The sequence below is a fragment of the Gorilla gorilla genome, chromosome 16 (assembly GCF_029281585.2).
Source record: "Gorilla gorilla gorilla isolate KB3781 chromosome 16, NHGRI_mGorGor1-v2.1_pri, whole genome shotgun sequence".
In the NCBI taxonomy this organism is placed as follows: domain Eukaryota; kingdom Metazoa; phylum Chordata; class Mammalia; order Primates; family Hominidae; genus Gorilla; species Gorilla gorilla.
The window spans coordinates 16662859-16678192 of NC_073240.2; positions in this window are offsets into that span (position 1 = coordinate 16662859).

Sequence of the window (15334 nt, forward strand, 5' to 3'; positions counted from 1 at the left end):
AGATGAAAGCACAAGGAAATCATGTGAGCACCGCAGGGGCCAATGTGTGCTGCATCGTCTCCAGCGTTCCAGTCAACAGACACTGAGCAGTAGACAGCAAAGAATTCCTCAAGCTGGGTTCAACAGGAATCCCTTCCTTGAGAATACGTACCAGACCATAGGATTATTTTAGAAAGCATTAATCCTAGGAACATGCACTTGGGGTGATTCCTAACATACTAGGAGTTATAAATAGAGTACAGACATATTTGGTCTATAAATAAAATTCTTTTAACTGATGTTTTATTGTGGTAAGATATAGATAACTAAAATGTGCCATTTCAATGATTTTCAAATGTACAACTCAGTGGCATTAAATTCATTCCCATTGTTGTGCAGCCAACACCAATATCCACTCCAGCACTTTCCATCATCCCACACTGAAACTCTGTACCTTTCAGGTAGGAGAGAAAAAACACCAGAGAGGAGACAGGACTAACATGCAGCTCCCATTTAGACAAACAGATCAGCATCTGAAGATTCACATTGTGAACTTCTGTTCCAAGAACCAGTGTAGGGACATACTAGGGAGACTGAAAGTATTCACAGACCCTTTGAAAGAAGTGGCTTGCCACTGCAAATGCTGCAAGACAGCTGAAAAACTGTGAGTTCCCAAAGTGTGAGAGGCGAAAAAGTCTGCCTCTGAACACACATCCCCACTGGGAAACCTGAAAATTCAGATCACAGGAGAAGGCTTTAATATTACCTAGAGCTGAAATGGATTTAGGAAGCTGAGCAAAATATAAAAGTAGAAGAAGCAGTGGGAAGAGCCCTGTAGGCACTCCCAGTCCCCAGCGAAGCCCAGGGAAGCCATTCCTGGCCTTATGTCACAGTACTTGGGGGAGGGAGGGGAGCCAGTGAAATTGCAGAGGGGCCTCAGGGTGACCGAAGCTCGTAGATGAACTTTGTAATAATTTTGACTGAGCACAAACTTTCCTGAGTAGAATGGAGATGGTGGGGTGTGGGGGTGGGTGGCAAATGGGAAGCACAATAGAGCACAGAAGCTTGCAGCCAAAGGTGTGAGCAGGCAGAGAGGTGAAGCCTGAGAGCCCTGCTTGCTTTCTCAGTGGAATGGCCTTTAGCCTGGGGCAAGATCTCAGCCCTGCTCACTGGCTCCCAGGATATAAACTCAGTGCAGTTTGGGTGGCATGCAGGAAACTGGCCCCACTGGCTGCATGAGAGCTGGGTGAGGCCTGTCACTGGCAGCTTTCCCCCACCTTCCCTGGCAACCAGAATGATGCAGCAAAGGCTCCATTGGCCTGAGAACCACCCCATAATCCCCCATAGTGGCTGAAGCAAGCCCTGCCAAAGGAGAGTCTGAGCTTAGACATGCCAAGCCCTGTCTTCAACTGATGGCTTTTCTCTACCTGCCCTGGTAGCCGAAGACAAAAGACATAAACTCTTGGGAGCTCTATGTCCCTGCCCATCACCTGAGAAACCCGAGTACTTATCCTGGCCAACACAGGACAAGATGGTAGCCCCCCTCTACAACTGTAGCTTGTGCTCTTTTGAGAGTGCCACCTCCTGGCTGGAGGCCAAGCAACTCATAAGAGAACAACCCTGCTCCATAGAAGGAGAAAACAACAGCTAATTCCACTGCCTGCAACATCCTGGCTAACCAGAGGTCCTGAGTCTGTCCATGTGAAAATTTCACTGCTAGCATAACCAGCATTTGAGAAAACCATCACATTACAACAACCAAAAAATCCCAGAGTTCACTTCACTCCCCTGCCACCTCGACCAGAGCAGGGGCTGTTATCCAGAATTGGGAGACCTGAAGACAAATCACAGCACGGGACTTTTTGCAGACATTCTGCAGCACCAGCCTGGAGCCCAGTAGCCCCACGGGGTGTCTAGACCCAGAAGGGCATTAGCAATCACTGCAATCTGGCTCTCAAGAAGCCCTATCCCTAGAGGAAGGGGGAGGGCACACATCAAGAGAGCACCACCATGTGGGACAAGAGAATCTGAATAGCAGCCCTTGAGTTCCAGATCTTTCCACTGAAACAGTCTACCCAAATGAAAAGAAACCAAAAAAGTAATTCTGGTAATATGACAAAACAAGTTGTATAGTACCCCCAAAAGATCACACTAGCTCTCCAGCTGTGGATCCAAACCAAGAAGAAATCTCTGAATTGCCAAAAAAAAAAAAAAATTGGAAGGTTGGTTATTAAGCTATTCAAGGAGGCACTAGAATAAGGTGAAAACCAACTTCAAGAAATTTTGAAAACAATACAGTATATGGATGAAAAAGTCTCCAGAGAAACAGGTATCATAAAGCAAAGACAATCACAATTTCTGGAAATGAAAGACACACTTAGAAAAATACAAAATACACTGAAAAGTTTCAACAATAGAATAAAACAAGTAGAATAAATAACTTCAGAGCTCAATGACAAGGCTTTCAAATTAACTGAAAAAAAAAGACAAAGAAAAAAGAATTTTAAAAAATTAACAGACTCCAAGAAATTTGGGGTTTTGTTAAATAACCAAGCATAAGAATAATTGGCATTCCTGAGGAAGAAAAGAAATCTAAATGTTTGGAAAACTTATTTGAGGGAATACTCAGGGAAAACTTCCCTGGCCTTGCTAGAGATCTAGACATCCAAATACAAGAAGCTCAAAGAACACCTGGAAAATTCATCACAAAAAGATCATCACCTATGCACATAGTCATCAGGTTATCTAAAGTTAAGATGAAAGAAATAATCTTAAGAGCTATGAGGCAAAAGCTGCAGGTAACCTATAAAGAAAAAGCTATCAGATTGACAACATATTTATCAGCAGAAGCCCTACAGGACAGAAGGGATGGGGTCCTATATTTAGCCCCCTTAAACAAAACAATAACAGTCAAGAATTTTATATCTAGTGAAACTAAGCTTCATAAATGAAGGAGAGAAAAAGTATTTTTCAAACAAACAAATGTTGAGAGAATTTGTTACTACCAAGCCAGCACTGCAAAAAATGCTAAAAGGAGTCTTAAATCTTGAAATGAAACCTAAAATACACCAAAATAGAACCTCTTTAAAGCAAAAATCTCACAGGATCTGTAAAACAATAACACAATTTAAAAAACAACATATTGAGACTACAACTAGCATGATGAATAGAACAGTACCTCACATCTCAATATTAATGTTGAACGTAAATGGATTAAATGCTTCACTTAAGAGATACAGGGCTGGGAATGGTGGCTTACGCCTGTAATCCCAGCACTTTGGAAGGCAGAGGTGGGCAGATCACGAGGTCAAGAGATCTAGACCATCCTGGCCAACATTGTGAAACCTCGTCTCTACTAAAAACACAAAAATTAGCTAAGCGCAGTGGTACAAGCCAGTAGTCCCAGCTACTTGGGACATTGAGGCAGGAGAATCACTTGAACTCGGGAGGTGGAGGTTGCAGTGAGCCAAGATCACACCACTGCACTCCAGCCTGGTGACCGAGTGAGACTCCAAATCTGGAAAAAAAATGCACTTAGTGTACACTGAGAGTGGATACTGGGCTAAAAGTGAAGTGACAGGCCTCAAACTAGGCAAATCTTCTATACACATATCTGACAAGGGACTTCAGGAAATCCTAAAAGTTTCAATCATGAAATAGGAGACTATAGACAAAAGACTTGAACAATGCACATAAGGAACCGAAATAACCCATAAACAAATGAAAATAAGCTCAGCCTCCTTCCAAACCACACAAGACTATTTCATATCCAACTGAAAAAATGATATCAAGTAAAGGCAAGAATGTGCACAAATAAGTACCCACATAAGCTGCCAGTGGGAATGTAAAATGGTGTTACTTCTTAGCAAATTTGGTATCATCTATTAAATAGTTCACTGTGCATAATCTTGGGCCAAGCACTGCCAATCCTGGGCACATGCCCTGGAAAATCTCTACATGTGAACCAAAAACCAGCACCATTGTATGGATTATCAAAAAAAATCAAAAATAGAATGGAAAAACAAATTTCACTCTCTACAATCATATAATCAGACAGTGCAGCAAGGAAAATGAATGAATGTAAGAAAACCACAATAGTAGCAAAAAACAGCAAGTCAGAATATGTAAGGCATGACTCCTTTTATGTAAAGATTCAAAATATGGAAAACTCAAAATTATCTTCTGAAGGGACAAAAACATACATTCTTAGAATATATTAGGCAAAGACTTTTACTTGTTTCTTTTTCAGTTTAAGGATCTGCTGTTCTACTTTTGCAATTTTTCAATCTACACGATCCATACTTTGTATTAACTCTTTGTTTGAAAGTTTTGAAGGTGAAGCATTTTGATCATCTCCACATGGTTGCCCTGAAATTGGAGAGGATGGAGCTTCATGTTTGCCTCCGAATGCTGGATCCTTTAGAGAATAAAACCAAGAAAAACAATTCATTTCTCACTAATAGAGTCCAGATTGCCTTAAATGAAAAAGTCAGTTTTAAACCACAGCAGAGCCATGTGTAGTATGTGTCTAATGAAACCTTTAGTAGTAACTTTCATATTTACATATATGCAAATTCTCACCTCACTTTTATAGTTTAGATATACCATGTACTATTTTGAAGAGTCTAAAAGCTATACAAAGGTGAATTAGTGTTGATCAGCCTCTAGTGTAACAATACTGAAATTATAGAGAATTTATAGGTAAATAATGCAATCATGACAAAGGAAGATACCAACTTCTCAGCCATTTCCTTGCAATGGCTCTTCAAATGGTCTGAACCACTGGCTGGGAAATAGTATTATTCCAGGTAAAACCTGTGTGTCCACCCAACTTAACAACTATAACATGGCCAAGTGTTCCTATCAAAAGTTTTCAGGCTTTCCAAACCAAAACTGAGGTACACGAGTCAGAGAAGTGACCTAGGAACTTCAGCTGCTACTATCTCTGGGCCTACTTCCATAAAGCCCACACTACAGCATACACAACATTTCCTTAGCCAAAAACATCCCATCGTGCCTCCAAATCAGCAGACCTGTAGCAGAATGAAAGCCCCTTCACCCAAAATCCACTACCTTCCAACACACATCCACACACACCCTATTAATTTCCAGTCTGCTGTAAAGATATAAGCAATATTATAAAACATAAAGTTTAGAGTACTAGTTTTACTTAGACTATCAGAAACCTACAATGAGGGTAGTTCACAGGATTACAGAACCCTAAAATGTATTAAATAATGATTAAGGAACTGTGAAAAGTCAATAGTTCTGAGCCAAGAATGCATACAGGAGATAACTGGACAGTTGCTTCAAAACACCATAGTACAGATATTTCAGCTAATATACACTGATGAAAAGCCTCATATTCTGTAATAGTATGCACTGAATCTGAGAGGCCTTCTGGGAAAATAAGATTATGGCTATACCCTAAAACCTGTACAGTTCTGTAAGGAAAGCACCAATAAAAGCAATAACAATTCTAATAGACTTAATAGAGTTAAAGCTCCAGTATCCTTTGCATCTGGCATACAATCAATCTTTGGCAGCTTAAAGCCCTAGAGTTTATGATTCCTCTCTTAAGATGTAAATCCCTGAGGTCACTGGCTTCCAAAATAAACCAGTATGTTCCATCTAAATAAAATATCAGTGGCCGGGCATGGTGGCTCATGCTTGTAATCCCAGCACTTTGGGATGCCAAGGCAGGTAGATCACAAGGTCAGGAGTTCGAGACCAGCCTCACCAACATGGTTAAACCCCATCTCTACTAAAAAATACAAAAATTAGCTGAGTGTGGTGGCGGGCACTTGTAGTCCCAGCTACTCGGGAGGCTGAGGCAGGAGAATGGCTTGAACCCAGGAGGGAAAGGTTGCAGTAAGCTGAGATTGCACTACTGCACTCCAGCATGGGTGACAGAGGGAGACTCCATCTCAAAAAAAAAGAAAAAAAATCAGATTTGGCATATAACCATGTTTATCAACCTCTTTTTCTCCCCCTCCCTCCTTTATCAACGTTAAAAAAAATACAAGAAAATTTGTCTTCACATTGTCTTTTCAATGCTTGAATCTTCACTAACACTGTGAAAAGCACGACAGTTCTTAAATTCACTAAACCAGCTACTATTTGCACTAAATGAAAACTAAATGCAGAATGTTCAAATATTCTTAAGTCTTCATGTGTTGTGAAGCCTTTTTCTTTCATTATGAGACAGCATACTCCTGAGAACTTAGAAATGTTAATGCATAAAGAAAGATCTTTGGTGAACTACCAGGACTTTCATGATACATTAATGTCATTCTCCCACTATATGCATATGAGCAGATTTGTGTTACAGAAACATATATAATAGAAAAAGAGATTACATTTTGAATCAGCAGACTTCAAAAGTGCTCCTCAGGTGATTCTGATGCATCTGATGCATCAGATGCAAAGATTAATATTCTGATGCAAAGAATTAATATTACAAATGAATATTTTCCACTGACTTCCTTTCTAAATATTAAATATTTAATAAGAAACCAAATCCTCAAGTGCCTACTTATATAACAGGAATAGGGTGGTGGATCAAAACAGACAAAATATGTCCCTTCATGAAGTTTACAATCTTGGGTTGAAACAGCAAGATACCAATCCTGAAGAAAAAGAGTTAGATTCTTACCTCATATCTTACATAAAAAAAAAAAAGTAATAGCAAACATTTATAAGAGGCTTATTAGCAAATCACAAAAAGCCTCAAATTAAAAAAAAAAAAGATTCACATTATCGTGGGTTCAGGAACGTCAAAAGCAAAAGATAAAAAATACATTAGTTTTTAAAAAAGAAAAATTGATGGATAAAATAAAAAAACAGTCTTCTGCTGGGCATGATGGCTCACACCTGTAATCCCAGCAGTTTGGGAGGCCGAGGCAGGCAGATCACTTGAGGTGAGGAGTTCAAGACCAGCCTAGTCAACATGGTAAAACCCCATCTCTACTAAAAGTACAAAAATCAGCCAGGTGTGGTGGTGCAAGCCTGTAATCCCAGCTACTTGGGAGGCTGAGGCAGGAGAATGGCTTGAACCCGGGAAGCGGAGGTTGCGGTGAGCAGAGATGGCACCACTGCACTCCAACCTGGGTGACAGAGGAAGACTCCATCTCAAAAACAACAACAACAACAACAACAACAACAAAACCACACATGCAAAAACACAGTCTTCTGCTTATCAAAACAGTAATAACAAATTAAAAAGGCAAATGATTAAATAGGAAAACCATTTGCAAAACATGCACTCTAACAACTCAATATAAAATAAACCAACAGAAAAATGGGCAACATATATGAAAAAACAATTTACAAAACAGGAAAAATAACCAATAAACAAATAAAAAAATGTTAAATTTTACTAACAATAAGTTTAATTTAAAAACAATCATTCATCAAATTAACAGTCTTTTTGTTAAACGATAAACGTGGTGTCAGCAAGGATACAGAAGAAGTGGGTACCTTTATTTTTTTTTTATTTTTATTTTTTTGAGACGAAATCTCACTCTTGTCCCCCAGGCTGGAGTGCAGTGGCACAATCTCAGCTCACTGCAACCTCCGCCTTCCAGGTTCAAGCGATTCTCTTGCCTCAGCCTCCTGAGTAGCTGGGATTACAGGCACCGGCCACCACACCTGGCTAATTTTTGTATTTTTAGTAGAGACGGGGTTTCACTATGTTGGCCAGGCTGGTCTTGAACTCCTGACCTCCGGTGATCCAGCCAGCTCGGCCTCCCAAAGTAGTGGGACAACAGGTGTGAGTCACCGTGCCTGGCAAATTATGGTATTTTCATGTACTAGAAATGGGGTATTAAGTTGCTGTTAATGATTGACAGAGGTAACTCTGAAATAAATAGACAAACTTGCAACAGTAGTATACAAAAGAATAGTATATTATGATCCCATAATTTAGAAAATTATACAAACACAGAAAAAAACACTGGAAGAATATGCAACAAACTCAGTAGATTACATCCAGGAATTTCAGTATATATAAAAAATAATGTATTACTTACAATTAGTCAAAGATCAAATTTTAAAATAGCATATCCTCCTTCATGCATTAAAATGATTTTGTGTGAATATAAAGTAACTTCTTTCTCCCCCCTCAACAGGATGTATATACTCCTACATCAGGTATATTTATGTTCTGCATATTTTAGGTTATAACTCCTAGATAGCACGTTTTGATTTCATTCCAAATACCTCCAAATACATAAAAGTTATTGTAGTTAAAAATGAATTTAAAAATCTTAAAAGTAAGGCAAAGTTAAACATCTTTGAACAGAAACTCAAAGTCATGATGATGACTACTTAAACATTTTCAAAATTACATTAATCTCCATGTTATTGCCAAGGGAAATGAATTGCCTAAAACAAATTACTCTGAATGTGAACAGTGTATGACAGTGATAATGGCAAGAAGAATGTCTGTCAGTTCAACCAAATATGGGGTAAAGGGGCAATCTATAAGCATAAAAGTGACTCTCATCATAAATCTGAATCAAATTTTGCTAGAAAAATGTAACCTTTGCCGGGTGCTGTGGCTCACTCCCGTAATCCCAGTACTTTGGGAGGCCGAGGCAGGCAGATCACGAGGTCAGGAGATCGAGATCATCCTGGCTAACATGGTGAAACCCTGTCTCTACTAAAAATAGAAAAAATTAGTCGGGCATGGTGGTGGGCACCTGTAGTCCCAGCTACTCTGGAGGCTGAGGCAGGAGAATGGCGTGAACCTGGGAGGTGGAGCTTGCAGTAAGTCAAGACCATGTAACTGCACTCCAGCCTGGGTGAGAGCGAGACTCCATCTCAGAAAAAAAAAAAAAAAAAAAAAAAAAAAGAAAGAAAAGAAAAATGTAACCTCAATATATTTGGTTTTGATATCAGTTTATTTGTGTATAACAAAGAATAAAGACAGCCAAACAGCCCAAATTTTGTTCCTCAAGTACACTGTAATGGGGGAAAGAAATCCAAATAAGTTGGGAATCTTGACTTTTCCTTTACTCCTGACTAATCTACTTAGGAATTTAATTTTTTTATATAAAACTAGTTGATATTATTCTTTCAAAGGGAGTCCTAAATTCTATTATAATCAACCAACTGTTCCATATTTCCTTTTTTTTTTTTTTTGAGATGGAGTCTCACTCTGTCACCAGGCTGGAGTGCAGTGGCACAATCTCGGTTCACTGCAACCTCTGCCTCCCAGATTTAAGCGATTCTCCTGCCTCAGCCTCCTGAGTAGCTGGGACTACAGGCACGTGCCACCATGCACAGCTAGTTTTTTTTTTTTTTTTTTTTTGTATTTTTAGTAGAGACGGGGTTTCACAATGTTGGCCAGAATGGTCTTGATCTCTTGACCTCATGATCTGCCTGCCTGGGCCTCCCAAAGTGCTGGGATTACAGGCGTGAGCCACCATGCCGGCCAATCTTCCCATATTTATAACTCCCAATTTTTTTCCTAGGATTGAAATTACTCTGAAATTCCCTGCATATATAAATTAAAACATTATTGCTTTCTAATATTATCTAGAACTATGAGTGCTGTCTAGGATGAACCAATCCCATATTTACTTTCTCTTCCTCCCCCAAATCCCAATAAACAGAACTTTTTTTTCTTTTTTAATGCTTTTAACTGGGCTCAGTGGCCCACACCTATAATCCCAGCACTTCAGGAGGCCAAGGTGGGAGGATCACTTGAGCCCAGCAATTTGAGGTCAGCCTGGGTAACATAATGAGACCCTGTTTCTACAAAATAAAAGAAATTGACCAGGTGTGGTGGCACACACCTGTAGTCCCAGCTACTCAGGAGGACCGTGTGAGCCCAGGACTCAGATGCTGCATTGAACTATGATCACACCACCACACTCCAGCCTGGGCAACACAGAGAGACTCTCTCTGTAAAAAAGAAAAAAAAAGAAATATTTTGATAATTTACTAATTACAGCTATGTTAGTCACTGACATTGGTGAAATTTCTACCTGTTTTTTAATTTCCAAAAACTATTCAGCATCAAACTGCCATATGTGTATCAGACACCTTCTACAGCATCCACACTAACTCTAGCTGCTAAGCTCTTTTATGCATTCAACAAGTGTCTACTACCCCTTGGCACAGGGTGTTATTCTGGGAGTGAGAAAAGAGGAAAACAAAATTTAAAAACTCAGATACAGACATGCCTACAAAGGGCTTATGGTCTAGAGGCAAAGGATCAAGAGTTTCCAGAAAAAAAAAGATACATTTTGGAGAAGAGGGAATAGGAGAGACACTTCCTGGATGACGTAATATGTGATCAAACCCTTAAAAAATAGGATAAATTTAGATGTAGTAGACTTTGGAAGATAAGGGAGGAAAGGAGTATTCCAGAAACAAGCATAGTAAGAAGAAAAAACAAATAAAAAATTCTTCTTAATGCAACACAAAATAGCCCAAGTAGAATAAAGAAATATGCCATGCTTCAGTATTTATGTAAAGATTATCAGCTTAATAAAAATATGCCTTTTCCTTTACAATAAATTTTATAGGCTGGGCATGGTGGCTCATGCCTGTAATCCCAGCATTTTGGGAGGCCATGGTGGGAGGATTACTTGAGCCCAGAATTCAAGACCAGGCTGGGCAAAACAATCAGACCCCATCTCTATTTTTACAACGTTAAAATAAAACAAAATCAATTTTATAGCATGAATACATACAGAAAATATTACAAATGAGCTTTTTGATGTAAAAAATTCATAAAGAATACAGTCGGCCAAGTGCGACGGCTCACACCTGTAATCCCAACACTTTGGGAGACCAAGGCGGGCAGATCACTTGAGGCCAGGAGTTCGAGATCAGCCTGGACAACATGACGAAACTCCGTCTCTAAAAATACAAAAATGAGCCAGGCATGGTGGCATATGCCTGTAATCCCAGCTACTTGGGAGGCTGAGCACGAGAATTGCTTGAACCTGGGAAGTGGAGGTTGCAGTGAGCTGAGATTCTGCCACTGCACTCCAGCCTGGGCAACAGAGCGAGACTCTGTCAAAAAAAAATTCATGTTTGTGCTATTTATCTAAGCATTTATATTAATATAACAATTGAAATCCTTCATACTTAAAAAAAAATCCAGAAGTCTGAAAGTAGGCAAAACAAACAACAGCTAATTTATAAAATGATTTAACCTATTTGTAGGCCGGGTGCAGTGGCTCATGCCTGTAATCCCAGCACTCTGGGAGGCCGAGGCGGGAGCATCACCTGAGGTCAGGAGTTCGAGACTAGCCTGACCAATACGGAGAAATGCTGTCTCTACTAAAAAATGATTTTAACACTGTCTTTATTTCCCAAAGATTACTGAAGTCATGTTAAATAAAAGGCATTAGAGATTCTATTTTTCTGACAAAATATTTAAGAGACTTCCTTTTCTTCTAAGCCAAGTAATTAGGGCTCCTTTATATATCCATCATATACACAACACTTCTAGACAGGAAAAGATCTAGCAGTTCTAAGCTTTTCTTTCTCATTTTATGAACCCTAACACAACTTCCACAGACTATCTATGACATGAACTTTCTGACTTTTCCTGTACTTCCCTCTTTCATAATTAGTCATTCTACTTTAGGACAAAAATTTGCCATACAAGATCCTCTCTCATATAACATTTCTTTCCTTCACAACTTTTCTTACCATAAATACATCTTCACATCCACAACTTTCTTTAGATCTCTCTCCGTGACTGATTTCTGATGCCCACCCAAACCTAAAAGGTCAGATAACACAAAGCAAAACAGAGGAGAGCTTTAGATTTTGAGAGAGACCCATCTGCCTGAAGTTCTTGGGGTTCCATGAGGACAACAGAGGTTTCTCCTAAAATGGGTTTTGTAGACCTTCTGTTTTTCTTTAAGGAGTCCCATGCTGTCAGAAATTACCTTAGGTCCTGTCATGTGGGCACTGAGTGGCAACAAGACAGACTAGGGAACAGTGGCAACATGACAGACAACTGAGCAGAAAAAGAAAAACTTACTGCAGTACCCACTGTAAAGATGGATAAAGTGAGGCACCATGCAGTTTAAAAATTCATGTTACATAGAGGTGGGCTCCACAGCTCACTCTCTTAACCATCCTGTAATTTTGCTGAATCTATGCCCAGTCACTGAAGAACCTGTATGGTACCTCATGGCCCCCTTAGAGCTTAGAACCTGGGTTTCATTCCTGCTCTACAGCTATATAATTTAACAATTTTCCTCTGAATTTGTTGGATTCTAACCCTATATTTCTAAAATTTTATTAATATTACTGAACCTTAAAGGGAGCTGTGATGTCTTTAGTCTTTAGAAATATTAAATCTATCAACAAAGGACTATATGAAGTTAAACTGTATTCAAATTTCTACATGCTTTAAAACTTTGAGGCAATATATTAAGAAACACACCTAAGAAACTGCAACCAATCTACTCTGGACAAAAACTTAGATACTAACTCTTCAAAATAAGCTACCTAGTGGTATTTATACATATTCTTGCATATACCAACAGTATCTTACATGCTCATAGCCTTAAAAATAACTGAAGTGTCAGAATTATAGGCATTACACATTTCTGTTGGCTTAAAAAATGATACAAAATGCATAAACTTCTAGAGTGATCAGTTTAATAAAAGAGTTCATACCAAAGGTAATAATACTAGGAATCAAAGAGGGCTAAACACTGCAGGTCTTTAAAGGTGATAGTTAATAAAACCTTGTTTTTGGTTGTGAATGTTTGCCTTACAACATTATACACATGATTCTCCCCCCTTCTTTTTCCTCTTGCAAAGATGTGGTGATGAACCCTTTGCTCATGCAGATGACAATACTCTTGAAAATGGTGGCAGAAAAAAAAAGGAAGGGAATATAGTTCACTTAATCATCTCATAAATTAGAACTTATTACGCCTGTGACTCTTGCATAGCTCCAGAAAAAAATGTGAGAGAGATGAAATGGCTGTTTGTTACCAATATTTTATGTGATGCTTCATTTTTTGATTCCTTGAATAACACATTAGTCCATTTATGCCAGAGGTTGCAATTTTTTGAATTTTTGCATAAGTGAAAAATCAGACCTTTTCGATGACATTTAACAGTAGGATGTAAGTAATTTCCACATGCTTAGCATGGAACACTAGGTATAAATGGGTTAACACAACTATGAAAGCATAGCTATTCAAGTAACTAATTATACAACTGATTTTTTTTCCTCATCTCTAAAACATAGTAAGGGATCAGTTATTTAAAAAACACAACAGTGACAAGTATTTTATTTTTAACTCAGTTTTGGCTGGTTAAGGCCATTGCTTGGCATAAGAATACAAAAACAGGAGGAGAAACAAGAATACAAACATGAAATAGAAGCAGTAGCAAAAGAAAATGAAGAGGAAGAAGAAAATGAGCAGAAAATACACAATGGAAGAAAGGAAGAAGAACAGGTGTGGGAATTAGAAGGTCTATCATATAATACTTTTTATCCCCTCCTCGATTCATAAAATTTGAGTAACTCCAAGAGTATCACAACAAAAAACAAGCAAAAGGATACACAAATAGTCACTAAATTTTGTTAAGAATGAGATAATGCTGCCACTCATGCCTAGCTCAGGCACCAGCAGGAGGAGGGCACACTCCAGAGATTGCAGGAGAAGGGGGAGGACTCCTCTTTGCCCTAGGTGTACCACCACCACTGCCACCGCGACCTTCGTTACAGCACCCACAGGTTCCTCCCCACCCCAGAACGGGATGGGCCCTGCAGTGCTCCTACTCCCCCTTCCCGGCCCCCAGACTTCCTACTGCTACCACCACTAGCGCCAATGCCAATACAACCAGTCCCCCTCATCATACCAGCCCACCCTACCAGGCTGCTACCAGCAGGCCCCCGTGGGTGCCCTCCTACTGCTCCATTCGAGCTGTGGTCTCCATCTCCACCACTAACTGCATGAGGCAAACTGCAGAGCCACGTCATCTGCTCGACCGTACCACAGGCGGCGACTCCTTCTCCTCCTTCAGAGTGGCTTGGAGCAGCTGGGCAAGCAAAGCCAGAAAAGCCCAAAACGGGACTCAGGGATTGGAACCATTAGAGCCTCACCTCATTATGCTGGTGACTGGGTGTCAGGGATCAGTTTCATTGAAGGCACTCACACCCACCTTCCAAAGTCCAACCTCTCCTTCTGGCAAAAGCTGGCCAGGAACTGGGGCCTGGGGTGGGAGTGAGTGCCTTCACCGAAACCGGCCCCCGGCCAAGTCCAGCTGGCCAGGAATTGCTGGGCCCACCAAGGCTGCCCTCCTCTGGGAGCCTGCGTAGGAGAAACTCAGACCCAGCCAGCCCTCCCCACCAAAGGGCTGGTCCCCATTCCTGACACCTCCACCCACAGTGCCCTGTCTCCCACTTCCGCCATGGTGCCTACTACTCCCTGCCCGGTAGTCCCAGGTGGTCTTCACAACACAAAGCATGAGGGCAGGCTGGGAAACCACAGTGGGTGTGGAGGCCCTACCATGCAATCCAGCTCAAGCGAGAGAAAATCGCCTTCTAGAGTCTGGAGACTGAGAAGAGGAAAACGATACCTTACTTGGAAGCTACGAGAAGGAGGCCACTGCTGTCGCTGCCGCTGCCACCTCCTCAGCTCGCCAATGCCACTGGCAGTGTAGCCCCCATGGCACCCCTAATCTGCCCCCTGCCACTAGCAGTGTAGCCCCTGGATAACACATCCAACACACCCTAGTTTCAGGCAATGTAACCCCAATACCCCCCCACAAAAGCACTCCCCCCACACCTCAGGGAGCATACCACCCAATAGTGTCCAAAATCTGACCCAGCCACAGGCAGTTCAGCTCCTAATGGTGCACCCCTCCAGTCACAGACAGTGTAGCACCCAACAACGCCCCTAAACCACCCCCCCCCCGCCAGCATTGTAGCCCCGGATAACTCCACCCAACCCACTCCCTGCTGCGGGCAGCGCAGCAGAAAATAGCACCCCTAATCCTTCCCCAGCCACCAGCAATACAAGCTAGTGTACACAATCTGCCTCCCCCCACCAGCCCTGCCACCACAGGCAGTATAGCCCCAGATAGCCAGGCAACCTGCCCCACCACCAGCAATGCAACCCTGGAGAGTGTCCCCAACCAGACCCACTGCCACAGGCATGGTAGTCTCCAGCAGTGAACCCCAATAGGACACCCAACCCTTGCCCCCAGAGGCACACAAGGCAGGCCCGGAAAACTCACCTACCCCATCACTTTTCTACCACTGTGGCTGAGCTGCAGTCTCTGACGTCACCACCAACCACAGCGAGGCGAGCCATGGTGGCACAGGTTCCAGTCTCCAGCATGTGGCAGTGCCTCTTCC